Genomic DNA, 23,329 nt, shown 5'->3' with positions numbered 1-23,329 from the left:
AAACTTAACAGCTTTCGGTTTAGTTTAAATATATTAGTCTTGATTTGAAAATAAAAAACAAATTGGGGGAGTACCTAGATTCTCACATGATAACGTGATACATTCTTCTTTCTGATCTGTAAAAATATGGATAGTACCCAAAACTCATGTATACTAAAAATCATCATAGTATCACTTGCAAGAAAAAAAATGGAAAGGAACAATGAACAAATAATGTCAACCAAATGAATACCTGTATTTTAAAAACTGGACATATAAAAGTATCTCAAACTGATACTACAGAGGGTAATATTTGTGATTTGCTAAGTAATTAAAAACAATTGGTGAGACAGCTCAATGGGTAAGCATATTGGCCAATATATTTGTTGACCTAAGTCCACTGCTGGAATCCACATGTTGAGAGAAGATAATATAAAAATAGGTGGGTGGCGAGGTGTAATAGCACACTCTTGGAATTCCAGCATCTGTGAGACTGAGACAAGGTGGCCCAAGTTCTAGGCCAGCCTAGGGCCCATCGCTGGATCTTGTCACACAAATGTTTAAAACAAGAGTTACAAAAATATTTAAAAATAGGTGTTGAGCCTGCCCTAAAAATGTGTGTGGTGTTTGTTATGTACATGGGCTAGGAAGAAAATATGCTGAATGCTAACAGTACTGATGCCTGAGTACTCATAAAAGTCTTTGCCTCTTCCCTTATATTTTATCCCTTAGTAAATACATAAATGGTAAATATAATATTATTAGATCCCAAAACAGAAAAAAGATACCCATTATTTGAAAAGTTCATTAAGTCTGAAAAAGAAGGTTAGCTTACTCAATGACGTACCAGTGCAAATACCTTGGTTTAGTAAATGCATGTGGCTACGTAAGATATTAACATTAGCAAGTGAAAAATATATGGGACTCATGGCGCACTAGCAGTGTAGCCTAGAAGTAAATATGTGTCTGTATCTACATGGCATATGGACACAGTATGAACTGAAACAACGGAGCACATACATGTAGCTTTATTTCCTGAATATATCTTGTTCCCAGAACTTCCTGGCCTATGCCAGTGTCCTCCAGATAAGACTAAAAGAGACACAAAAGTCATTGTACTGTTGTTTTCTTCTTTCTTTCAAGAACTTGGAATTTATTACCAAGGGTATTTTAAATACACGGTAGAAAAATATTAACAAATCAATTACTTTTAACTGAATGAAACTGCATTATAAGTGAAAGACGTGTGACCTTTGCATTGACTTGGCTCACTTTAAATATCAATAATCTTTATGCTTATCATTCCGAAACAACACCTATCAAGGATCAGTAAGAGCTCTACGGCAATTATTCCCAAGCATTCTTCTCCCACTAAGACTCAACTACATGCATTGCTTTCTTCCCTAAAAGTTCCATAAACAATAAAATGCTTCCCAGAAGTTCAAGTTCAATTGCTAAAACATACACTCAAAAAACATCACGTCATTGTGTCAGCAAAGACACTCTGTATTAACTGTAGCAAGTCATTCACTGCTATAAAAAGTCTCTAATATTTATAACTGGTTTATTGCTTGTCTGTTACTGATAAGTTTGTGTTACCTAAGGTGGTCCCTGTAAGGCCTTATGCTCACCCTCGCTAGCTTACCTGCTAACGTGACTTCCTCGGTGGAAAAGGAAGAGGGGTAGGCACAGGCAGGGCTCTGGAGGCACAGAGCAGTCCTGGTTCACTTCAGTGGCATGTGTCCATAGGGTGTCAGTCTGTTTGCACCTGCAGACAAAGGGAGACTGAGAGCCTCTGTGGGAAGGACTGGGCTACAGCTGTGAGACCAACAGTCTGCCTACTGAAGCATCACAAGGAACTAGTTTGAATGAGAAAGCAGTCAGGCATCTGTAAAGACATCTCTTGGGCGTATGGCTGTGTTCATTTAAAGCAATGCTTCTTACCCTTTCTAAATTCAGGTACTCTCTCCAAATGCAATCTCACAGATCTTTGTTCATTTCTCTAATAATTTTCTAGCATCTTTACTGTCTGCTATTAGGGTACTGCTGTGGGAATTAATAATACGGACTTTTTCCCCCCACCACAGGAAATTTGTGGTGGAGGCAAACCATGAGATGTGAGAGCACTAAGAAAGAATTCTTTTTAAAGTGTCAGGGAGTAAACAGGGCAATGGGTAAGGAGATCTCTGTAGGTACGGAGACCCAGAAAGAACTCTCTGGGGCAGGCATATTTAAGGAGAGGGCTGGAGGACAGGACAGTCATGCAAAGCGATCAGGAAGATGGCTGCACGACACAAACCGAACAAAAGGCTGGTCCTGAGGCTGAAGTATGAAAATGCGAAGCGGTGCTGCCTGGATGGCCATGTGACCTACACATTATAAGGAAATATCAGAGACCTGAGATTTACCTAAGAAGACAATCTGCTCCAGGTTCTACACTCTCCTTACAGACTTCTGCATACATCTGGTCTGCCATGGTGACATGGAGTAGCTGAGACCTCTCCAGCAGCTTTCACAGACATCTGGATATCTGAAACAGAAGTGAAAGTTCCTATCAAGATTCCCTCACTTCCTAGGACAGCCTGCCTGCACTTACGAGTCAACAAATGGAGCCTAAGGCAGCATCTTCTGTGCTCTGTGCCTCCATCGCCCCATCTAGGGAATACTGCAAAACTTAGCAAACACTTGCCTCATCCCATACACTATCCACCATTAACATAAATCAAGGCTTCCCATTTGTAATTTATGTTTTAGCATTGAAAGAATACTTTGCTAGTTATTTTAAATACATAAATCAAGTCAAAAACCTGTTATAAAATATTAGTGCTGTCATAAAGTCCTCTGATTTATTTAACAATGTGTAACTTTTTTGATTTCAATTTATTTCAAGTTTTTAGGAAGAAAAATGGTTCTCTGTCTTATCCTGTTCTTATTTTTATTCCTTCATTTGGGAGATTACATCTCAGCTCAAACCATTTTTAATAATAAGATATGTAATTTTTAACTGCTGATATTTTAAAAGAATGGAAATGATTAAGATTAATCGTGTAGTGTTTGATATACTCAAATAATATATTAGTTTAAGCAGGATTATGATTCATGTCTGATAGTCAAGGCTTTATATTTTAACTTCATCCAAACAGAGAGAAATTTACTCTCTTATTTGCCTAAAATCAGAGCTTTTACTCAATAGAATGAAATGAATATGGACTCAGCACTGCTTGGGAGCCCACAGCTTACAAAGGACATACATTCACAGAAAAAGACTATTCGATAGCACTTTAATAGGATAAAACAAAGAAAAAATTGTGTCCGTGGACGACATAAAAGTTCTTCTCAGAGGCCGGGCGGTGGTGGCCCACGCCTTTAATCCCAGCACTCAGGAGGCAGAGGCAGGTGGATCTCTGGTCTACAAGAGCTAGTGCCAGGACAGGCTCCAAAGCTACAGAGAAACCCTGTCTCGAAAAAAAAAAAAAAAAAAAAAAAACTAAAAAAAAAAGTTCTTCCCAGAGGTATAACTTCACAGAAATTAAGAACCCAGTCCATGAAGCAGGTATAATTACACAGGCAATTCCATTTGGGAAGAAGAGGAAGGAGGACCACGAGTTCAAGGTTAGCCTGGATAACTGTGAAGTCCAAGCCAGCATAGGCTACAGAGATCTTATGGCAAACAAAGCAGAGAAGTCTACATAAGAAAGGTATTGAAAAAGACAGAATCTTAATAAGCAAATAGAACAACAGAAGAGAGTCTTTCTTCTTCTAAGAACTCTGCCCATGCTAGGTCTCGAGTCAGAGAGATTCACACTTTTAGGAGTCATCGTATGTATAGTTTCCATATACTGGGTCTGAGAATCAGAGTTCAAGGTTGATTATTGAAAGAATGGATAAATTTATTCACTTATATCTGATGAATTTCTGTACTTACTACCGTGTGTGTATGTATATGAGAGGAAGAACTCAGGGAAAAGCCACATGCTGCAGGGCCTCTTATGTGCATTTTAGAACGGACAGCAAAGATTCATACTTTAACATGATATTCTAAGGCCTTAACATGATGGCTTTTTAGCACTTATCCAGAAATAATATTGTGACAGTGTTGAACTAAGATTCACGACAAATGCTGGGCAGTGGTGGCGCACACCTTTAATCCCAGCACTTAGGAGGCAGAGGCAGGCAGATCTCTGTGAGTTTGAGGTCAGCCTGGTCTACAAAGTGAGTTCCAAGATAGCCAGGGCTGTTACAGAGAAACCCTGTCTCAAAAAAAAAAAAAAAAAAAAAATATATATATATATATATATATTCATTATAAAATGAGACTATAGTTCATGATAGAAAGGTTACAAATACAAATAAAAACTAGCTTAATCATTCCTACATTACATGTTTATTATTCCTATAAAAATTATTAAATTTAACAAAAAGGAGAGGTTGAGGAAAAACTGAAACAGACTAGAAACTGTGTGTCCATTTGATATAGAAACAAACAAACAAAAAACAACTCAGAGGTTTTAGTTCCACCAAGAACAAAAGAAAAATACAAAAGGGTTTGGCAGTCTAATAAAACAGTGTATTTTTAACTTGGGGTTTTCTACCCCTAAGAAATGTCCAATGTGAACATTTAAAGGGATCTTTAAAACCACTGCAGTTTTCTGTATCAACTCAAGCCTACAGCAACAGCCTCCATTCAATTTCACGTTTCTCTTTACTGTTCCAGGGAAGAAACACACACAAACAAATCCCACGATGCTGCTCTCTCCTCCCAGCCGCAGTAGTACACGCCACCACCGCACACATCCACGCCTTCTGAATTCACACTACTCCTTACACGCATGGTGAAAATATTAGAGGATTATCAAAGCAATGAGAAGTAACATAAGGTCAATGAAGAATTACTGAAAAACGATGTAACTTACCAGTTTTAATTCAAATACTTGCAGACATTTTAAAAGAAAAAGAATTGCTTCTTAGGTTGAAAGAGCCATCTGGAGACAAAAGGGAGAGAGAGAGACTTCATTCTCGGTAATAATGAAAACAAAGCAAAGCCATTGCTTAAGAGAAATAAAGAAGAATGGTTAGCAATCCAGCCTAGAAATGGGCAAATATTTAGGAACAAAGGGTAACTGTAAGCCACGACATTAGGAAGTTTAGTATTAAATCACCTCCATTTTCAGATTCTCAGCTTCTGTGAGTAACCTTGCGATGTTGTCTACACCACACATGGTAATAAAATCAGCAAATGGACAATTAGAAGTTACAGAGTGAGAAAACAGTGTATTTATAGATCAAAGTTAAATTCAGCTTCTCTGGTTCACAGCCTGCCCCATAAAATGAAAGAGAAAGACTCAGATGTTTGAATTTGGCTCCCCCAGTGAGAAGCCGCCTTGTTGACTAAAGCCCTCACAGCTGTCCTCTTTGAGTCTCCTGCCATGAGCATCTCCAACTCACATTCCTCTTCCTACTGTCGCGGGAGCCTCAACATTACTGCTTTTTTCTGGGGGTGCATGTATCCAGGTCGCCAATTTTAAGGGGAAAAAGAAGAGCAGATGGGTTGATGAAATGTGCTCAGAAGAGTGTTAAATATGGCCCCATCTTGAAAATACATTTACCTATTATTCTTCCTTAAAAACTGAGCTATATTCATATTAAATCCATTATCTTTAACTATCAATTAAACAATTACAGGGATGTTAAGGAGCATCCTGAAGACACAGTCGGTATTAAGATGGTGAGATACAGGACCACTCTCTGTCTAACCCGCTGAAGGTATTAAAACGTTTATAGATGGGGCTGGCAAACACCTGTAATCTCAGCACCCCAGAGGCTGAGACAAGAGGTTCACAGATGAAGGCCTGGTACATAGGGAGACTGTGTGTGTGTTATTTAATGATATGTATTAACCACATAACAACAACTGTAGGCAGTGTGTGGCCTGCACTTGGACCTTAATTTACACAAACCAAATGAAAGAAATTATCCATTATTTTCATGTAAATTTGAACTTGGATTTGAGATGGCAGTTACAGAGAATTGGATGGCCTTAGAAAGGTCCCTATGCATTAAAAAGTAGGTGCTGAAGTATTTAGTAGTTAACGGTAAGATGGTTGAAATTTAATATTCTCAAGAAATAAAGGGAGATTAGTTAAAACAATATGTACAAAATGTTATTATTGAAACGGAGACAAGGACATGGGAGTTCTTTGGAAATTAAAAAAAAAATTCTTTGAAAGCCAACATTACCACCTATTTTCAAAAGGAACATAAATATTATAATTTATCTCAAAATAAAAATATTCCAAATGCTTTGCAGTAGCAACAAAAATTAAACTTTATATAATTATGATAAACCAATCTGATAAAATAACTTCGTAATTAAAATGACAATATGAAAGAACAAAAATGCCTGTAGAGTCAACATGTTAGAATGAGGGCTGGAAGCACACTCTTCTGAGAGCTCAAGTTTGTATAATATAAACAACCCATAAATAACAGCAAATAAAGCAGGGCAGTGGCAAGTGTAAGGATGGTGACATGCTTGCCACGTGGCGCTGCAATACTGCTTCTGAAAGGACAGGTGACAGGAAGACAGCGAGGAAGAACTGACGACGTGCAGCGGCCGGCACTTATCTTGCTGCACTGGAAACTGCACCAGCTTTGATCTTGGACAATCGGGACAGGTTATTTAAGCAATCTGAGGATGCTTCCTCATCTGTAAAATTAAAGCAGCCACCCTGTAGGAACAGTGCAGACTCCGAGACGGTCAAAGTAAAGGCCTGCGACTGCACAGGCACATAGTACACCTTCAACGGGCGGTACTTACTGCTACTACTGTACTCAAGATGGACACATGCCATGACAGTAGGGTCAGGGGTGGGTGAACCCATAGTGAAAGGACCTTAGACTTCACATTGACAGAGAGAGAATGGGGCAAAGGGCTTTAAACGTTCTTGTAGGCCAGCTGCAGGTGACAGGTGGCAGGAGAGAGGCCAGGAGTTCTGAGTGGGGGCAAAGCGAGCAACGGGAGCAGTGGAGAGGTGAACGAGGCCACCTATGGGAAGGATGGGACCAACTAATACCACACTGGGTTCAAATTTCTCTGCAGCCCAAGGCAAATCCTACAGGAAAAACAAAGAAAAAGTACCCAGAGGACCTCAGACTGAAACGGAGTACAGGGCTGCCCAAAAGCTTGATGGGGGCTAACAGGATGGAGCTCTTCATGGTGACAGACAATCCCTGAAAAGATCATTAAAATATGAACAGCGTTTCAAAGCTTGACTGATCTGAAATTCATGTAAAATTACCTCTTCTTGTCTACTTAATGAAACTAAGGGAGGGTGGTCTAAGAAGAGTAAGTCCTAGAACTATGGCCAGGTCACACGGGACTGTACTCTTGCTGTGCTCCACTGTGCTCTGCCAACACGACCGTTCCATTCACTCACCGTCACCAAGTCAATGCGTTTACCCACATTGATGAAACACAGGCAACTTTCTGTGCCTTGTAACACACTAGAAAATGCAAGCACTTCCTATCTTCCACATCTAAAGCTCCCTATGACTTCATGTCATTTTGCTGCATGCTAACAAAAGAGAATTTGTTCAGCAAATACTGCATCAGTGCCGACTGTGTGTCCAATGGTAGAGACACTACCATCCAGGAGCCTGTGAGTAATCTACACGTCCAGTGAATACACTTGGCTCAGAGCATCTTAGAAACAAAGAGAACAGAACTCAGTAGGCCCGAGAAGTGAGAGGGAACAGGCAATCTCAGAGAGCTGAGGCTGAGAAGAGCCTGAAGAGAATTGCTGCTCAACAGACAGGAGAGGAAGGCGACTCTGACCCTGATTGACATTCTTCTCTGCAGCATGCTTGCCTGGGCCTATCAGACTACTCAAATATTAACCGGGTCCTGGTGCCTGTCACTATTAATTTGGAGAGGAACAGAGGCATACTGAGCCTTGGTACTGATAGATGTGAAGAATATGTTAATCAGGATGCTCATTAGTCAGCTAAGTTACTATTTTTTCAGATGGCTTTCTCCACTGATCATTCTTTATATTTAGCCATTTTTCATCTCCAATGAAATATACTTGTTCCTTAGAAGGGGGAATGAGTGGAAGGAAGAATGAACGTGTTCAACTTATACACACATATACGCACATACACGTACACACATATAGAGTATAAAAGAATTCAACATGTATTTTAGTACTTTTTGTAATTGGATCATTATGTCATATTATACAATAACAGAATTTCTGAAATCTACCTGAAGTTATTAAATGAGATTATTTAAAATAGGATGGGAAAAAAAGGGTGCTGGAGAGATGGCTCAGTGGTTAAAAGCAGAGCATCCAGTCCCAGGATCCACATGGTGGCTCACAACCAGTTTTAGGGTATCTGTTGCCTTCTTCTGACTTCTGTAGGCACAGTCAAAACATTCATGCATATAAGTCTTTTTTATAAAAAAAAAAAGAAAGGAAGGAAGGAAGGGAGGGAGGGAGGGAGGGAGGGAGGGAGGAAAGTTTTGCTAGGCAGTGGTGGTACATGCCGTAAAAAGAGAGACTCAAAGAGGCAGAAGCAGGTGAACCTCTGTGTTTGAAGCTAATCTGTTCTACAGAGTAAGTTCTAAGAAGGTCAGGGCTACACAAAGAAACCTTGTCTTCAAAACAAACAGAAAAACAGCATGAAAATAATATTTCCTTCTATTTTTAATTTGCTTGTTTAGATTTCGTCCCAGGTAAAGCTAGCGACATTCAGAGCCCGCCTACACCTACAGCTCGAGGTTGACCCTCACAGCCCCTCCACAAGTGAGCTCCCTGCACCGGAGGCCTCAGACCACGACTGTGGAAATTATCAATTTTCTGGCATTAACAACTATTAGAAACTCTGATTCTGATATTCTGATACCAAACAGATCTAAGCTATGTTCAAAAAAGAAATCAAGATACCACCTCACAGGGGCTGCTCCTGCCTTTAACACCAGAAAGCCGAAGTCAAAAGCTCAATGTCTTCCAAGAAACGAGCAGCGAAAACTGACAGAAGATTGCACCATCTCTGGTTTCTGAAACGTGAGAAGGGCCACCTTCACATTCAGAATGTACAAAACGAAGCCTTTCTCTCAGGGTATAGGACTCAAATATCATTGGCAATGAAATTAAATGGTAACTTTGTGTCACCAAAATCTTCAACCCAAAGTTGTAGTTAAAGGAAAGAACTACATGCAGTTCCTAGGGAGACATCACGCCTCCATGTTTTCGCAGATGTTTTACTCTTTTCCTTGTCACCTCTAAAAGGTCAGGACTTCGGGGGAGGGCTGTGCTCACAGACTGAGTGCTGGTCTAGCACGCATGGAGCCTTAAGTTTGATCCCTCGCACTAGGCAAACTGGGCATGGAGGTGCATGCTTGTAATTCTCACACTCAGTGCTAGAAGCAGGAAGACAGGTAGTCAAGGTCATCCTCAGCTGTGCAGCAAGTTTGAGGCCAGCCTGGACACGTGAGTCTTTGCCTCAAAAACTAACAAAAAGGGTCAGGACTCCACAGATCCAAATACGGTATGTATAAGCCAAAGTCTTCAGTCAAGAAGGCTCACGCTTCACACCCAATTGCAGCGCGGTGTGCTGTACAATGGAACAGTCCTTTCTATATAACTGGGGTGACCAATAATCAGGCCACTCCTTACGTAGCTTGATAACTGCCCTCACTGTAGCAACCTAAGCCTGCAAGAGGACGCCCTGAGGGTGAGACACGCCAGTGTATGCAGAAACTAATGCTGGCTGCACTATCTCCATCATGTACACAAAAGCAGAAACAGAAAGGTTTTCAATCAGAAAGCTGGAATGGTCTCCAGCACATTTTGTCTAAGCTGCCTACCATAAATCAGACCAGTGATACAAGTTTTTTAAACGTGGTTAGCATTGCTTGTCACAGCCCAGACTCAGACAGTGACAACTTCAAATAATAATAATAGGCTTCTTTGATTCTTTCTTGTAAGTCTCAAAGGAGTAAAATGGAAAGTGGGGGACGCATTTTCAGCTTCCAGGATTGTGCAATTCATGTTTAAATTGATAATCTAGATTTCATCTTGTGACCTTGAAGCGACTCACTATTGCAATTGTAAAATGCAAATCTTAGCCCATCTCCCCAAAGCATTCGGTGATGGATTATATGGAAATAAACATACAAAACAGAATGTTTAGAAAGCAGGGTTATAATTAATCTCTGATTCTCCAAAAACTCCTCTATGCTTTCTATTCTAGTCATTCAAAACCTTCTGAAACTCAGTTCTTTTACACTCATTGTATATAAAGGAAATCATAATCAGAATATAATAAAAAATTTCCTGGGTAGATTAAGTCACCCTTCTATGTTAATTTAATTCCAAATTCTAACTGGCCTGTATTATTGGGAGAACAAAAAGAATACAGAACATATAAGGGACTGATGACACCATAACCCCCCTAAAGTTGCCAATGTTCTTTTTAATAAGGAAATGCTCAACATCCTTACCATCAGAGAAATGCGAATCAAAACAACTCTGAGATTCCATCTGACACCTATAAGAATGGCCAAGATCAAAAACACTGGTAACAGTTTATGCTGGAGAGGATGCGGGGTGAAGGGAACACTCGTCCATTGCTGTTAGGAATGCAAACTGGTTCACTACTTTGGAAATCAGTAAGGCCATTTCTTAGAAAATTAGGAAACAACCTACCTCAAGACCCAGTAATACCACTTTTGTGTATATACCCAAAGAATGCTCAATTATACCACAAGGATATGTGCTCAACTATGTTCATAGCAGCTTTGTTTGTCATAGCCAGAACCTGGAAACAACCTAATACCCCTGGACCCAAGAATGGATAAAGATGTGGTATATTTCCACAATGGAGTACCTCCCAGTGGGAAAAAAAAAAAAAAAAAAAAAAAAAAAACACACGCCATAACCAGAGGGTTGCTTTATTATTATGGAATCAGAACACAGCAAAGCACACGTACAAATGCTTGCATGGCGTTAAGATAAAAAGCAGGATTCGCCCAACANAAAAAAAAAAAAAAAAAAAAAAAAAAAAAAAAAAAAAACAGCCTACAATTCACAATCCCAGAGAACCTAGACAACAAAGAGGACCTTAAAAGAGATATACATGGATCTAATCCACATGGGAAGTAGAAAAAGATAAGATCTCCTGAGTAAAATGGGAGCGTGTGGGTCATTGGAGAGGGTAAAAGGGGAAGGGGGAGGAAGGGAGGGGAGCAGAGAAAAATATATAACTCAATAAAAAAAGTTAAAAATTGATGTAAACATTCTCTTGTGACTGATCTCCCTCTATTAAGACTACAGTGGGTCCATCAGGGATGAGTAAGCATAGGCACCAGGGTGGGTATGGGTAAGGATGAAAAACACTCATGGCTGCCAAGACTCCCAGACAACTGGTACTTATTCCATCATGGACTGAATTGATATTCAAAGCTCCCAGACATGCTCTTGAGAAAGATCTCAAAGAAAATAGAGCAGTTTTGTTACCGGTAGTCTCTGTCTGAAAAGGTATTTCCAGGTTCTTGGAATCTTGTTCAAAGAGTTGAAGAATCAGACAAATTAAGGAAAGCAGCGGGAGTTTGATTCTGAAGCCAAGTTTAAGTATAGGCCAAATACGCTGCAAGGTAAGTGGGATGTGATCAGGCTTGCCATGGGAGAGTATCTGCTCACTGGCTGGGTATTCCTTTTGTGAGTCCAAGAGAAGGAACAGCTAGTAGCTAGGAGCAGGCAAGTGATTTTCTGCTTTTGATTGACAGGCTTGGGTTATGTAAGACTTGGTTCACTTTACATGTCCTTTCCCATTGTCTTAGTTTGGGCTTTCATTGCTGTGAAAAGAGACAATGACCATTCTATAAAGAAACATTTAATTGAAGGGGCTAGTTTACAGTTTCAGAAGTTCAATTTATCACCATCATGGTGGGGAGCATGGCAGCATGCAGGCAGATGTGGTAGTAGCTCAGAGTCCTAAATCTTGCAGGCGACAGGAAGTTGACTGACAGAGAGAAACTTGAGCAAAAGAGACCTCAAAGCCCGCCCCCACAGTGACATACTTCCTCCAACAAGGCCACACCTCCTAATAGTGTTGCTGCCTTTGGGAGCCATTTTCTTTCAAACCACCACACCCATGATGCATGTGGCTTCAATCATATGCATACCTAACCATGCACACGCATAAGATGATATAATCAGAGGACATAATTTGCCTTACTGTACGTCCACCTAAACCCAGTGGCTGGACCAGCCTATCGCCTGTAGTTCCTGGATAAGTTTCAGGATATGTCTGATGTGAAAAGAGCACCAAAAGGCCACATATACCCCACTCCAGCAGCTGACTCCTCTTCCTGAACCCACAAAAGGGAGCCACAAGCTCCCATCAGGTTCTCTTGAGCACTGTAGCTTGGAGTCACTGCTCCTTTGTGGCATATAGAATCTTTACATTCACATTATTCTGGAGAAAATTACTTGATACTTGCATGTGTTCCTTTAGTCTTTGAACAATGTTTAAGTAGCCTGGAAACAGTGGGTCCAGGTAAAAATTACCAGTGTGTATGTGTGTTCCAATACATAAAATCTCCTCTTTTTAACTGTATTTCTTTACTTTTCCCCTTACCTGAGAACTCACTGTGGAAAGACTCTAAAAGGCAAGACTATTTAGCTATTGTAGAGATACTCATGAGTGATTCTGGTTGAAGAACACAGATTTAGGTTATCCCAAACTCCATGTTCCTAAGCGGTTAATGGTTTTGTGGAGTTTCTTCTGAAGTAAGCAACAGAATGCTATAAATTAAGGCCAAACACATGTGGACACAACCAAGCAGACTTCAGCAGGACAGGGAAATCTCTACTACAGGAAAAGTACCTGATGACACTCTTGCCTTTGGGTTGGTGAAGCATTACGCAGTGGATTGCAAGAGAGGGTACAGGGGAGGGCTGCAGTTTCCCTTGAGAGACATGTGGACCTCTCATCTACCATACAAGGTGTTAATCATCTACCATACAAGGATCAGGATGGAGCGACCCTCTTTCTGGGATTCACTGGCTCCTTTGTACATGGAGAATTCTTAGTGGAGGCTGTAAACACCTCTATGTATGGCATCTCCAACCATTTGCTAGGTTGCTACATGCCTTGTCTGAAAAGGGATGTTTGTGTAGTTCAAGCGAAGCAGAGTCCCAGGTTGCTAAGTTTTCCCTTCTTTGCCTGCCTCAGTTCTAAGTGTAATGAATAGTTATTTCATCCCATCCACATTCGGACTTGCAGGAATTTCATTTTACAGTTTTCCCAGTACTCAGAGTTACCACCCTTAGAAAAGGAAGAGGAAAGTGAATAGAGCCCTTGTCAGAAGATGGCTATATCAGTTCCGTTTCTGCATATGATAGTTTTTCATTGCAGTAGATTAAGAACAAACGTGCTCCCAGTTCTGGAGGCAGCCAGGGGGCACCAACATTAGAGTAAACTCTCAACTGGACACACATTTGCTGCAGCCCCTCTGGACCTGGGCTCTCCCATGTCTCACAACCTATACTCCCAGGCTTTGCTAACACCCAGACAGGTGATCCATGAAAAGATCAGTGGTCTCCAACATAGAGTAACTTAAAAGCCAAAGAAAACTGCTACATCCCACCCTATGAACTGGGTCTTTTTAGTTGTGATTTTGGCAAATTCAGTACTTTACACTGGAATCCACGGGGTTCTGACACATTAGGGCTCATGGGGTACTAAGGTGTTACAGCTAGGTTTACCAGATGGCTATGGTCAAATGTGAAGATGCCCTTGAAGAACCGGTTCTGGTCACCTAACCATTCTCTGCTGTTTAAAGGAAGAGGAAAATGTCATTTCATGCAGGCCAAGATTGATGTAGAAACGTAAGCTCTGCCCCAGACTGCAATATTTATTTGCTTTTTAATAAAATTGATTTGGATCAATTTGAGATAACCGCTGGGAATGGAACATTTTCCTTTCAGGGTGTCACTTAGTTTTGTTTCTGATACAGTCTCAAAAGGAACACTGCTGATGTTTTTCTGTGTGACACTGTAGTTCTAGAAGAGTTAAAATAAGAAACTACCTGCTTAATCTGCCAGAAAACACATGAGAGGAGCAATCAGCTCTGGAAAGAGCTGCTAAGACTGACTATGCCTGGCTGCTTTAGGCCATGCTGTTTGTCAGTCTTTCAAAATTCAAGTCATTACGAGATGCTGATCTACTATAATATTGTGATATTTTATCTGATTACACTTACCTGATTGTGCCTTATCTGCTATTTGCCTTCCCATTCTTCCATGTATATTAAATGCAGGTGTTTTTATTATTCTGAGAGCTAGAGAGTGTTGACTGCTCTGAATATAAATGGGGATATTATATCATTAACTTGCTCTGAAAGCAGGGCCATTCACTGTGTAAATCACATGCAAGGTACCTGCTGGAGACACAATAAACCATAATGTCTTGAGAAAGAAAGCAATGCGGAATGGATAGGGAGATAAAAATTTAAGGCACTGTTAAAGAAGGGTAATCTTCAAAATCCTATTTGGTTCTTTCAAACTAGCATTTGTTGATAATATAACCTTTATATTAGAAACTTTTTTTAAGTCAAGGAAAAAAATCTTCTGGGAAGACATCACAATATGGGATACTATCACCAGTGGAAATGGCACAAAACACAACCAGTACCGGTCTGTGGTTTGTCTGAGTTCGGAGAACATATTGAATGCACCAGTCAAATCTTCCACAGGAATGTTCTTTGATTTGGCAAATATATTCTTACCTTACTTGGGTGTACTGCCTAGACAACTTGAAGAAATGGCCAAACGGTGTCAGCATTTCCAGGTATTAAAAGGTGAAAAACTTAGAATCTCACTGCAAATTTTAAAGGAAGCAATATGCAGAGACCTGATGCAGAACTGTGACCATGTGTGGCTTCCCAACACTCTGAGGCTTTACGCTCTGCTAAGCTTCCTCTGTTTCGGCCTTGCCAAAAGTTAATCCACAGTGACTTAAGTTTCAGGAACTCTATTTTCAGAACAAACATGATGTGAGAGTTTAAATGAGCACCGCCCTCTGTTGAAGAGAAAATTCAATGGCCTGTTCACTCATCAGCATTTCCTCTTAGGTAGCAGATGGGAACCACACCTACATCTTAGTTACCTTTCTCACTACTGAGACAAAAGGCTACGTAAGACCTAGAAGTACACCTCAGTGTTGGGCTGGGATGAATCCTCAGAATTGCAATAACCAACAAAAAAGCTGAAAAGCAACTCAGTGGAGGGGTAATTTTGGTTCACAATTTGAGGGTACAGTCCATCGTGTGAGGAAGGCAAAGTGGTCCTTGGCTGCGACTCCTCACCTCGCCATACTTGAATGAAACAGGAAATGGAGCAAGAAACGCTGGTGCTCAACTTGGTTTCTCCTTCCTTCCTTCCTTTTTTGTTTATTTCAGAGCCCCTGCTCATGGAATAATGCTGCTCGCATCTCACGGTAGGTCTCCCCATTCAGTGAAGCCCCTCTGGAAACACCCATCTAGACACATCTGGACGTCTGATTCCAGATGACTTTAAACCAATCATGTTGACAACGAAAATCAATCACCATGCCTCCCGCAGACACACGCTACAATCTTAGCTTGAAGGAGTGTGGCCAGTCACACTATTTCAGTCTAGAGGTGTAGAGAAAACAAGTATGAAGAGCACTGGGGCCACGAGGAGGAAGGCAGCCTGCATATTTCCCTCACAGGTTCCCCGTGGGAGGGCTCCTTGTGCTAATCTGACCTTTACCCAAAACTGTGCAGTCCAGAACCTCTTCTGCTTAAAGCAAATCAAGGTCCCCCTTTCATCAGAAGAACTTTTAGTATTCTTAAAGCACATGCTGGAAGGCAGAGTCGAACTATGAAGATGGCCGGGTCTTTTTAATAATTCCATGCCTGCATACGTTTTCTCAAGAGAGACATTTAATAGGATTCTCATGATCTAGTTAATCTTACTTGTTCCTAAATAAAAGCAATTTTAATCGGCTGTTATTTTACATATTTCAGATCTACTCTGAAAATCACCAAGACAGAAATAAGAAATAAATGAGCTATGCCTAAACATTAACGGTACAAGGTTTTTAGCAAAGGAGAATATGTGCCTAAATCACAGAAACCAATAAAATGTAAACCTTCAGCTCATCAAATGACATCATGAAGAAAAAGAAGAGTGATGATAGAGACAGCAAGCCTCTGAGGAAAAGCGGATGAAGCGTGCCCAACAAAGGACGGGGGTCGAGACTGTGTCAGGAGCTGCAACCACACAACAGAAAGATAAACACCCCATTTGAAAATGGGGAAAATATTCAGAATCAAAAATTATATCCACAAGTGAGCAGGGATCACATGAAAAGTGCCATGAATTGTTAGGAAGATGCTCATTAAAACCACAAGGAAAGATGAGACACACATTGAGAGGGAAAGAAGACCCTTCCACGGGTTCGGTTCCTAGCGTTTTCTGAATCTAGATTACCCTACTCTAGGGTCCCACTCTTCTCCAGCTGAAGTTTCCAGCCTGAAGATTCTCTTTCCTCTCACAGACACACAGAAGAACCATGCTAGTCTGCAGTACTTGATCATTAAAAGGCAGCTGAAGCAAACTGTCATTTGTCTGGTTTCTAGGACAAAGAATTCTTGGCTCAAAATAAACAAAAAATTGTGACCTTTCCCTGGCCTGCTCAGAGAAGCCATCTGCACATTGGTTCTTTCATGATCTCCTTTAGGTTTGCTTATTATAATACAGCTTGATGTATACAAAAAATATTAAGATTTCTATGTTCCATATTGTTATATATTCACTTAGGATCTTTGGCTAGAGATATTTGGAATTAGAGATCAGGTGCTTGAAATAAAATCTTTTATCATGTGATCTCACAACATGGATCTGGAACACTGAAGTATTCTATTTTGTATCTCAGTTGTCTCTGCACATGCCCAATACATGCTGTTGTGCACAAGACAGTCAGGAGGCTGACATGTGGCTTAGTTTGGTAAAGTGATTCCTTGCATGCATAAAGCCTGGGTTCAATGTTCAGAAGTACCTAAACCAGGCATGAGGTAAATATCTGCAATCCCAGCATTTGCAAGTTAAGAGGACCAGAAGTTCAAGGTCATCTTCTGCTATGTAGCAACGTCAAAGCCAGTCTGGGCTACATAAGACCTTGTCCCCCTTCTCCCCTCCCCTGTAAAAAAGAAGAGCTCATATTTCTTATCCTTGCACACTCAACTTACTGCAAAAAAGGTCAGATTCCAGTGTCTAGTTCCTTTTCAGTGTCAAACTTTCTTCTTTTTTTCTAGATACTTCTACTTCAGGAGGTACCAATGGTGCACATAGCCCTATTTGGCTATGATAGCGTAAATAATATTTCCTTTAGCAAACACAAGAAATGTACAGATAACAAAAGTGGATATGTGCTTCTTATTGATAGCACAAATTCTTTCAGGAGGAAAGATGCTTAAGAAGAAGCAGTACCTTATAATAGAGACTCAACTCTCTTTACAGTTCTGTCGAGTTTATCTATCCTAGTTATCTAATATTTCCCATGGCGGTTTTTGCCCCTGTGAAGTGATATACCCAATAAAACTTCTAGATGTAAAAAGCTATAAAAATTATCCAGATGTAAAAAGGTTTTCCAAACACACAAACATGTCTATAAAAAGCACTACAAGGAGGAAACCGCTGTATGAAGACTATTAAAAATGTGCATGAGGAGTCTGGGGAGACCGATGGCTCAGTAAGGGCTCCTTCTGTGAAAGCATGGTGGTCTCACTCTGAATCCCCAGTGCCCATAAGCTGGACATGGCTGCACACGCCTGTAACCCCAGCATGGTAGAGTTGAGACAAACAGACCCCAGGAAGTCATTGGTCAGCATAGCAAAAACAACAAGCTTCTGATTCAGTGAGAGACCCCATCTCAAACCAATACACAACTGTCTTCGGGTCTCCACGTGTGTGTACATACACCCACACATGTGACATAAAATTTTAACTATTTGAAATTTTCTTCCCACCTTTTTTTATTTTGTGTGCATTGGTATACATGTATGTCTGTGTACGGGTGCCAGATCTGGGAGTTACAGACAGTTAGGCGCTGCCATGTGGGTGCTGAGAATTGAACTTGGGTCCTCTAGGAGAACAGCCAGTTCTCTTAACCAGTAATCCATCTCTCCAGCCGCTGTATGCTTTTATGTATGTATGATTTTAAGCAAATTAAACTAACATACACATAGTACATGTTACATAACATAACCTTATAAATATGGCTGAAATAAAATAACAAGGCTGCCAAAGTTTTAATAACAGAGTTTTAAAAGTCATCAACAAAACCTATATCAGCTTCTCATCCCAAGACACCATTGTTAAATTAAACTCACTGAACAGTCATAGCTAATTTCCATGATAGCAGAGAAAGGTGTTTTTCTAGGCCTAACAGGGAAGGATGCTCCTCCATGCTTCCCACTTAAAATACAACGTGTCCTCGTGCTTAGCTGCTGACCTATTAGCTTGTAGAAAACCTGCCATCTCTACTGCTACCCAAGCATTTGGTTAGAGACAAGGGTGTCCTTAAAAGTTGGAAGCTGAGCCGCTATTTGCTTACAGAGCACTCATCCATCTAGAGATTGATCTCTGCCAAACTCTCCGTGATTCCCTCTGTTATTGACGAGCATCCGCGCCTTCATGTTTCAGAAATTACCAGCCAGTCAGCACTGATGGCTATGTATTTGTCTTGCTCGCTCACTGGCAAAAAAAAAAAAAAAATACATAATAAATTCTTAGGAATGGTATCTCTTTCATTTAGAGCCAAAACAACTGCTGAATTATTGATCAGTCATAGACTCTGTTCATAGGTGGAAGGAAAGAGCACCTGTTAAAGACGAGGACTTCAACATTTCTGTGTTTCCAAGATCAGAGAAATACTCATGTCCTAATACCAACATCTGAGCAGCTTTGGCAGGAGACTCATGAGTCTAAGGCCACCATAGGAACACAGCATGTTCCAGGCTAGCCTGAACTACATGAAAAAATAAACAGCACGTGAGAATCAAAATAAGAAAATGTTTTATGACTGGAAAACTATTTTTGAATATTCTTCAATTATTTTAATTCAATTATTTATTTATTATGGGAAGATGGCAGCAGATTCATGGCCTACCTGTCCATTTGATTTATAAATAAATAAATTTTAAATAAACTTACTGTACTTTTATACTTTAAGGGAGAACTTACTAGCATCTGCCTTTGTATTTTCTAGTCATCATATAAACATTATTTTAAGCCATAAAACAGACTGTACATTCATTTTCATTTTTTGCTGTTTAATAAGGGCCATAAGCTGCTGTCATTCCAAGGGTTTCAAATTTTATTTCTTTAATACAAAAAAAAAAAAAAAAAAAACAAGATAATAGCACAGTATTTTATCACCAATGAAGAAGTTCCAGAAGGGATTTTAAATTTTGTAACAGCATAACTATCGCTTTTGGAGAAAAATATTTAAGAGGAAAAACAGATGACTTAAGTCAAAACTCACTGTTAAAAGAAATAGGGGGTGGCCAACCAGCTGCTAGAGGACCCCAGAAAGGGGAAATAGCTTAGATCTCCTGGGTAAACTGGGAAGGGGGGTAGAGGGGAGGGGTGAGGGTGGGAACATGAGGGATTGAGATGGCTGAATTGGGAGAAAGGGACAGAGGGAAAGCAATGAAAGAGACATCTTGATAAAGGGAGCCATTATGAGGTTAGAAAGAAACCAGGTACTAGGGAAATTCCCAGGAATCCACAAGGATGACCCCAGCTAAGACTCCTAGCAATAGTGGAGAGGGTGCGTGAACTGGCCTTTCCCTGTAATCAGATTGGTGACTACTCTAATTGTCATGATAGAACCTCCATCCAGTAACTGATGGAAACAGATGCAGAGATCCACAGTCAAGCACTGGGCTGAGCTCCTGGGAGGAGGGGTCATATAAGCAAGAGATGACTGGGTAACCCACAGAGAGAGCTGACACAAGCTAATGGGAGCTCGTGGACTCTGGACTGACAGCTAGGGAACTACCACTGCCCAGCTTTTAATCAGTGTTTTTATGATGAGGTCCACAACTCTTGTACAATGATTCTGCATGTTTCACTAGCTGCAATGACAATTTCTTTAAAAAAAAAAAAAAGTATAATATCAGAATAATCCTAAATCTCCTTCTGCAAAGTCTTGAAATCACTTTCCTGTGAAAGCGTCTAGAAGACCGCTTACACAACACACAGGTAATATTACTAAATCACTCCAATATGAATATGAAAGTGAACTCGAGAGAGATGCATACTGCCTCTAGGACAGCTGAGGATGTGCTCATGGAAACTAAGCTCAGAATTCAATGAAGAAGTCCAATATTCTCCTAAATGTGGAATATAGAAAAATAATTACATTTTAGTATGCTAAAAATGTAACCAAATAGATAATGTTCTTAAAAGAGTAAGACATAAGATAGGGATTTCTCTATGAAGTATAATACAGAACAATCCATAAATAACACTATTAGAAGGATCTACAAAGAAAGCATAGCAATTTACCTGTGACTCTACTGATAAAAGGGTCCTTGCTGCAGTCCATCTCATGTAAGATTTATTTTCCTCAGCATTACCGCTGTGAAGTTTTCCTTATGAGATGCAGCTGTTTGCTAATACTCATTGCTATATTAATGTTCCAATATATGAAGAGAACACAAGCTCCCTGTACTACTGACAGATATTTGGAATATTTTCAAACTTCTTACTTTATAAATACTAGGAACATTTTAGGCTGAGGATGTAGTGATCCGGCAGAGAGCTTACATGTAGAATTAGGCCCAGGCTGCTGGGTCTAGCCACGTATAAACTGGGTGTGTGGCACACACCTGTAATCCTAATACTCCAAGTATAGGCAGTAAGATCAAAAACATCTTCAGCTACAAAACGATTCCCAGGCCCGCATGTGATACATGAGAGCCTGTCTCAAAATACAAACTAACTAAACTAACTAAAAAAAAAAACCAACAACAACAAAAATATTATATATACCTTTCTTTCATTGTTCTTCTAGCATGATATGAAACACAGTTCTAAACAGGTACACGTGTAGGCGTCAAAATACACCGCGAAAGCTCCAAAAAGAGCCTGAGTGGCTAGGTTGTCAGTTTTAGCCTCTCTGATGGCCGTGTGGAGGCCCTCACCGTGGCTCTAAGGGTGAAGCTGTGGAGACTAATATGGTCTAGCAGCTTACTAGTTCTCTTCTTTCTCAAGAATTCGACAATTTCTCTCCTTTGTAAACATAGTCATAAAGATAAATGTAATCATAAACATAAAACAGAATAGTAAACACACTAAGTATTCTCATTCTTCAAAAACAAATCAAAAACCAATGCAAAAAAAGAAATAAAATGCAAAAACCCTAGAGTTTCCGGAGTGCTAATAGCATTCCTTTATTCCTTTGCTTAACTGAGAGGTGGTGATATATCTACTCAAATTACATTAATTTGTCGTCTTTTAAAGACTCCCAAGGGTAAACAAACAACCTGGATATTAGAACTATTAAAGATATGGCAACAGCTACTTCGACCATGCTTACTGAAGTAAAGTAGTGTCTGGACCAGGGAAGTAACAGGTGTCTCAATAGAAACACTGAAAACACGCAAAAAAGAGTCAAATGGAGATTTCATAATTGCAATGGACAATTTAAAAGACTTTAAAGGATACTGTAGAGGCTTATCAGCAAGACTGGGGTAAAATTGGAATGAATTAGTGAATTTTAAGATAGTCTAGTAAATTAATCAGAATAAGAGAAAAACTTTTCTCTCAACAAAGCCTCAGGGATCTTTGTGATAATGTCCAAGGGGCTAATGTATAAGTAACTGAAGTCTCAGAACATGAGAAGAAAAAAATAAAGCAAATATTAGGGGTGGCAGTCCAAAAACTGGCATATTACACACAAAAGTAGCAGTTTATATACCGTGGACTTAGAGACTACGGAGGCCAGAAGGCAATCAATCGAACAGCACCCGAGTGCCGCGAGGGGCAAGGGCAGGCAAGACAGGATTCTACACTCGGTGAAAATACCAAGAATGAAGGAAGCTCCACTTCTGGTCAAAACGAAGTAACAGGAAATGAATTTACTCCTCCACAGGAACAACCGAAACCCAAAGAGAGCACGCAAAGCAACAGTCCTGAATTCAGCATCAATGGCAACACAGAGGACAGGCGGACTCCTGGAAGAAGGAAAAATCCCAAGGTATGGCCTAGGACTGTTCCGAAATAGTCCAGGGCACAGAGCAGGGGAACCGGACCCACATAGAGCACAGATCACTCCCTCAGTTGAGGAAGTAAAGTTTAAGTTCAGAAAGACTGGAGCAGCAAGAGTTCTCAGGGAAGCGCAGCAGAGGGGAAAGCCAGACGAAGAGAGAACAAGACCTGCCACAGATTCCCACAAATATGCAACTGAGCACCGAATCGACCTCGCGAATCCCCACAGACACGCAACTGAGCACTGAGGCGACCAGAGGCTAAGGAAGGGATGGAGTAGCTGTAGCCCCCACAAGGCCAGGCACAGTCCCGGCTCTGGCAGCCAGGTGGAGAGTCTTAATGCTTCACACCATGTGGGTTAAGACAGAGGGTGTTCCAGGAAATAATTAGCCCTAGGTTGCATGAGACACAGTTCCGCCTGACAGATATCAGCAGCTAGAACAGAAAGCCTCAAACTCTTTACAATAACTACATCTCGCTAAAAAGGTCTATGACTACTTAGGCAAATAAAATGGGGTACACCCAGCAAAGTAACATGCAGATGAGTGGCGTTCAATCAAAAGATGTTAGGTCTGCAAAGAAATCCGGAAACTCTCCATACCAACACAACCTAAACAGCCCAGAACTGGCACAATTGCTAGAATTAAGAGGATAAAGCACTTGTTCAAAAAGTTTGGAACTGATTCCTACAAGTCCAGACAGTATACAGAGATGGACAATATACAGAGATGGACAATACACAGAGATGATGGACAATATACAGAGATGATGGACAATATACAGAGATGATGGACAATACACAGAGATGGACAATATACAGAGATGATGGACAGTATACAGAGATGATGGACAATATACAGAGATGATGGACACTATACAGAGATGATGGACAGTATACAGAGATGATGGACAATATACAGAGATGATGGACAATATACAGAGATGGACAGTATACAGAGATGATGGACAGTATACAGAGATGGACAGTATACAGAGATGAACAACACCCAGAGATGCAGGACAAAACACAAAGAAGGACA

At 40.4% G+C, this 23,329-nt stretch overlaps 1 protein-coding gene across 2 annotated transcripts in view; it reads right to left on the bottom strand.

Moving 5' to 3' along the window:
* The window catches only part of Caap1 (caspase activity and apoptosis inhibitor 1), a 92,321-nt gene that overhangs the window by 1,918 nt on the left and 67,074 nt on the right, over positions 1 to 23,329 (bottom strand). For both annotated transcript variants that reach the window (XR_007590733.1, XR_007590732.1), the window contains exons 6-8: positions 4,893 to 4,961; positions 2,388 to 2,509; positions 1,625 to 1,747 (exon numbers count right to left, since the gene is read on the bottom strand). The gene's annotated coding sequence lies outside the window, so the exon portion shown is untranslated. The remainder of the gene's footprint in view (positions 1 to 1,624; positions 1,748 to 2,387; positions 2,510 to 4,892; positions 4,962 to 23,329) is intronic.

Source organism: Alexandromys fortis, unplaced genomic scaffold (assembly GCF_014885135.2).
Source record: "Alexandromys fortis isolate MF-2015 unplaced genomic scaffold, M_Fortis_MF-2015_v1.1 scaffold_13, whole genome shotgun sequence".
Lineage (NCBI taxonomy): Eukaryota > Metazoa > Chordata > Mammalia > Rodentia > Cricetidae > Alexandromys > Alexandromys fortis.
This window is presented reverse-complemented; position numbering and strand designations above follow the sequence as displayed.